Genomic DNA, 5984 nt, shown 5'->3' on the forward strand with positions numbered 1-5984 from the left:
ACCCTGCAGAGATCTGAGGACCAGGTAACCGTAGTCCTCAGAAATCTAACTGACCGGGCTCCCATCAGTCAGCTTACGGTGAAGCTAAGTGACTCAGTGACCACCAACCGGACCTAGAGACAGGGAGACTCAGACAGACACGGCTGCCCAGAGGAGTGTACGTGTGCTCAGTGCTCAACAGGGGAGATGGAAACTTCCTCCTCTTCTCTAAGAGCTTTACATTTTGGAAAATAGCCAAACAAATAGCCAATTTAGCAGCTTTAGCAGCTCAACTGGCAGCTGAATATGTATCTGCCTGCCACAACCTGAGAGACTCACCACTGTAACATCCCAACATGTATGGATGTATATTCCTATCCATATTATTCATGTAGATTTGTTTGTTATTTGAATATCCTGTTATGGTGTATGTGTATGTTGTGTGGGATGTCTCTAATCTACTGGGACCTTGAATTTCCCTTTGGGGATCAATTAAGTTTCTATCTAAATATCAATCAATCATGTGATTACAGTAGACATACAATACAAAAATAAATCAATTTTGAATCGGTAGAGCTTGAATCGCAATTCGAATACAAATCAATTTTCTTGCACTCCCCTAATGGTAAGCCCAACATAAATACTTGAAACAGGTAATAGCCTCAAACGTTAGAAATATGCCTACTAACACCTCTAAATATCACTAATTAACACCATGTAGTAGTTTGCCAAGAAATCTCCCCACGCCCACAAATTATCTTTCCATTTCTGTCAATGAATGGATTAATCTTCCGAGATATGTGTTAATTAGTCGGCTATACAGATGGAGATACAAGCAGAGAGGTGAATTCTGTCAAATGCACAAGCAGATCTGTATTCTGTGTTCAGTGGCACTCTGGTCCTCATCTTAAAAAGTTTAGAAAGTAGAAAAAGATTGTATCACTTTTGTTCCCTTCATCCCAGGACAGCAACAATACAATCCAAGAATTACACCTAGCCGTGTGACTGAGTGAAACAGGAAGTGCGTGTGACTGGCTGCAAACTGGAACCAGTAATGACAGGATCAGGGATACATGAAAGTAGATTAAAGGGATTCATCCATCCAGTTATCAAGCCACTGCAGACCATCTCTGCTAAGTGATAGGGGGGCCAGCCCCCCACCCCCCATCTGCTGTCCACCGCCTCTGTGTGTGTCAGCTGCATTTGGCCTCTACAAGCGTAACTCTAGATTTAATTAAACTGGGAAGAGGATTAGTGATGAAATGCTGCAGTTTAGCAGTGTCCATGCGTACAGGCTTACTGTTTCACTTTGAGCACTCGGAAACATGTGATAGCTTTCAGTGTGTTACTGTGATGTGGACAGCCAGTACTCTAGTCCCTGTACTCGATGGAACCCGAGCATCTAAGTGCAATTGTGTGTATGAACCACCGCATTGACCCTGCTATAGAAAAAAAAATCATAAAGCTGACAGCAGGTCCTCTTTGGGGTTGTATTTGTTCATATTTTCAATAAAATAGTGAGAAGTGGCTGCAGTTGCAATCATGTCTGCTATTTCCAGCCTTAAACAATCTACTCTTTTAGTTTGACCAAACAATCTTTCAATCTTGGAAGACTGTGAAATGGGATTGAAAGCTCTGGGAGAGAGATAATAAGTGGACATCAAGTTAAGATTTTAGAAGTTTGTTGTTGTTGGAGTGCTCTGTAAATAAAAGGCCAGTTCTTTTCTTCAAAGACGAGGTGAGGTTGGTGGCAGTTGGAACACTTTCAGAGGTTTGGTGAATTTAAGAGAGGAAAAAAAGTAGAGACGCTTACTATGACTTCCGTTGTGCATTATGCTCCACTATGAGTATTAAGTATCATACAAGTGTGTCCCTGCTTTGTATCGTGCACTTGCATACATGTACCGTTCCACCCCTAATATATGTATATGTATATATATATATATATATATATATATATATATATATATAGTGTGTACTGTACAGTATGTGTTCACTAAACAAGACACTTGCTAAGGCTCAGTCAGCAGAGTTTGATAGACACCAGACTGAGATCTAATCTGTCTGAGTGTGAGGTTAACAGGTCTGACAGCAGTGTGTAGCATCTGAACACAGGGCTGGAGATGGTCTACATGAACTGCTGCTGTGTAGACTGGAGTTAGAGTCTGGTCTACATGAACTGCTGCTGTGTAGACTGGAGTTAGAGTCTGGTCTACATGAACTGCTGCTGTGTAGACTGGAGTTAGAGTCTGGTCTACATGACCTGCTGCTGTGTAGACTGGAGTTAGAGTCTGGTCTACATGAACTGCTGCTGTGTAGACTAACGTTAGAGTCTGGTAAACACTCCAAAGGAACAAATGAGTATTTTTTTTAATAAGTATTTTGTATTTTGTTATGTTGACACCACGTTGTGGGGTTAGGGTTCTTTAGGGTTGTAGTGGTACTATGTCCATGGTGGTATACAAAGGGGGATTTCATTTTTGCATGTTTTGTTTTGTTGTGCGTGATCAAAAAAGCATCCCCTCCCTCTGCTTTTCACAAATTGCAGCCTGCTTGAGGCCGACATCCACATACACACTGCAGGAACACTTGGTTCACGCTATTCTGCTGATTGACAGTGGGGGGGCTGTACCACTGAGGTGAACTCTCAGGGAAGATAGAAAAGCTGACATTTGATGGTCAGGAGCTCCAGAAGCTTGTCGAGACACAATATTCATGCTGTTGCACCAGTTGTTTACTATGAAACCTACTCCCCCCCCTTAGGAACAGCGCCCCCCATTGTCCTGATTGCTGCCGTACTTACTGGCACCATCTGCACAGAGGTTGAGATGAAGAGGGGGTCAGTAAGGGTAATTTTGTCCCTGGCTGCCCTGGTGGGTTAATCCTTTGTTATTGTCATTTTTATTTTGAAATCTATTAAGCCAGATAAGATTTTTTAATAGAAGCAAAATGACAAAGTCTTTGGCACAGTGGGACCATCAGAACATGGGCAGGGCTCTGAGACATCAGACCCAGATGTGTCACATCGTCATGGTCTACACTGAAGCTTGGATCAGGCTTTGAATGCACCCCTACCTCCATGTATGTGTGCTGGCTGTTCTCCACACGTCACTGGGACTCCTTGGCAACGAAATCAGCGCCCTCTGTGTTTCATTCATATTTTCTTGTGACCCAATTTCCCTGGTTAAGGCTGCACAAAAAGATGAGGCACAAAGGCAATTTTTCACAGGGCTTAAAGTATTTTTTTTAATATGAGACAAATTGTGCAAATGGAAAAGGGTCACAAAATTGCTGTAATGTAATCAGCAGTGCTGTGTGAATGAAGCCCAGTTGTATCACATAATCATTTAGGAGCTGATTATGGTAATCCACCGTGGCTGTATTTCTCAGGTGTTGGACCCTACTGTACGTACAGTGATAGTACCTCACGCTGGATGACTCCCGGGAAACACAAGGGATCTGCAAATACAAGCCTTCTGGGCAGAGGAGGTCAAAAATTATTTCAATATCATAACAAAAATACCTATTTACTTCTATGCATTCACTGCACAGACACTGGGACATGAAATCATAAGAGCCATATGAAAACATAATGTATACTCATACTGATCCAAAGCCAGTTTGAAAAGGGAAGACTTTGTAAAGCACATGGGCAGATAGTAACGGCTTTTTTAAGCATTTCATCAAACTGATTGTAGATTAATTTGAATTCACTCCAGAGGCCTCGCCTAACGATCTGTGTACCTATTGAAATCCGCCTGGAGGAAATTGATGCCTGGCTTTGATAAACTAAGGAGAGATTGACTTCCAAGTGCAGCTTTTGGAGCTGGTCCAGGTGAGCCTTCTTCACTCTGTGGCTCAGTTGGCTGGAGAATTCGAATGAGGCCCCTGTCTCTCTGGCTGTGGCCTATGGCCCTGAAACAAAATGATTATTCCTCACATTTCAGCTAAAGACTGGCACATCAGCGTATCCCGCTCTCTAACATATCAATTAGTTAGTTAGGACTGCATGAATGCCTGAAACACGTATGGGCATAGTGCTGACACCAGCAATGTGATGGAGTCATCCTCCCTCAACTCTTAAGTTGGGATAACTCCGGTTTCAATCGAAGTTGAAAGGTCCCAATTTAGAAAGCTCTAACAAGTCGAGTTCAGTCTGGTTGCAAGTACACTCAATAAGTCAAATACAATTACTGGTTCCACAGCTGTGATGTGTGCTAAAAGTTAATATTAAGAGGAGAATGTTGTAACTTAATAAAAAGAGGAATAAACAAAGAAAGAATAGAAGGAAGGATAAAGGAAAAGGAGAAAAAGAGGACTAAAAGCAGTAAAGAAACAAGTAGAGTATTGAAGATAAAGAAAAGTAAAACAAGGAAAGAAAGGAGGGGAAAAGTAAAGAATGAATTAGTTATTGCGCCTATCATATTCAGTGTAAAATCAGAATTTGCAAAGTATGCAATTAAAGAAAAATAGAAAGCCGCACAAAAATAGAAACACAGTACCAAACCTAAAATGTGTACTTCCAATGTAATAACACAACACTTACCTGGGGTAAGTCCTCATAATTTACGGTGTAATATCGTTGTATGACTCACTAGATAGAAATACTTACCGGTAAGTAGGTAGTTTCTCCTTTACTCTGAAATACCTGCCGGTACCCAGTACTACTGAGTACAAGTCAGTTATTCTTTTCTTTAAAATGTGCAATCGTTACTTCCTTGTTCCGCTGTACCCTACATTTAAGTACCAGTACGAACCAGTAAGTGTTTATATGTACTTATTCATATGACGATATTACACCGTAATTACCACACAAATCGCAAGCTGCATTATAAAGTGTTACAAAGTTATAATCCTTAAAGTAGCTAGCTCTGGAGTTTCCCCTCTCATTCCCCCTGCTCTGGAGTTTCCCCTCTCATTCCCCCTGCTCTGATGTTTCCCCCTCTCATTCCCCCTGCTCTGATGTTTCCCCTCTCATTCCCCCTGCTCTGGTAGTTTTTCCCCTCTCATCCCCCTGCCTGGTGTTTTCCCCCTCTCATTCCCCACTGCTCTGGTGTTCCCCCTCTCATTCCCCCTGCTCTGTGTTTCCCCTCTCATTCCCCCTGCTCTGGTGTTCCCCCTCTCATTCCCCTGCTCTGTGTTCCCCCTCTCATCCCCCTGCTCTGGTGTTTCCTCCTCTCATTCCCCCTCGCTGGTAACGTAAACTAACCAAACGTAGTGGTGTAAATGTGTCCCAGTCATCAGATTTATTTCAATGAAGAAGACGATAAGTGCGGACATTGTGGGGGGGGGGGGTCTTCCATATAACTGGACAGCTGTTGTCTGCAGTGCTCCATCTATAGTAACCGCTTCTTCTTGAACTGATCCACTGATAAAAGGGAAAAAGTCTACATCTTGTTGTGAAGACTAGAGCTGAAACAATTACACAATAAACCGATTAGTTGACTGTTTTTCCTAATATTATTCTGATAATCCATTAATCCCTCAAGTAAGTTTTTTTAGGCAAACATGCCAAGTGTCAACTGGTGCCAGCTTCTCATATTCGTATTTCTTATTTTTAAAGTCTTCTATAATAGTAAGATGGTTTTAGGTTTCAGACAAAAAAAGCACATTAAATGCACCATGGGACAGTTTTCGCTATTTTCATTTTAGAGACATTTTATTGACACAGTATAAAAGAGTTTTTTTATAGACCAAACATTGTTTTTTGATTATCAATAAAACAGTAGTTTCCAAAAACAATTAGATGCAACTCTAGTAAAAACCCAAATATTACTGCTAACACTAATCTTGGTAACACATGCATCATGGGGCTGCTTCCCAATAAAAGCCACTCCATGGATTGACAGTGGAACACTTTTAATGTGAACAACAGTAGCATCAGCACTAACTTGTTAGAGCTGTCAGGAAACAGGGAGGCTATCCAGGAAATGGAAGTACAGGCATGCATTGGTTCCTGGGAATCCCTTGTGTGTTCGCCACGAGCCATGAACACTTCTTCAGAC

This window comes from Etheostoma spectabile, chromosome 17 (assembly GCF_008692095.1).
Source record: "Etheostoma spectabile isolate EspeVRDwgs_2016 chromosome 17, UIUC_Espe_1.0, whole genome shotgun sequence".
NCBI lineage: Eukaryota > Metazoa > Chordata > Actinopteri > Perciformes > Percidae > Etheostoma > Etheostoma spectabile.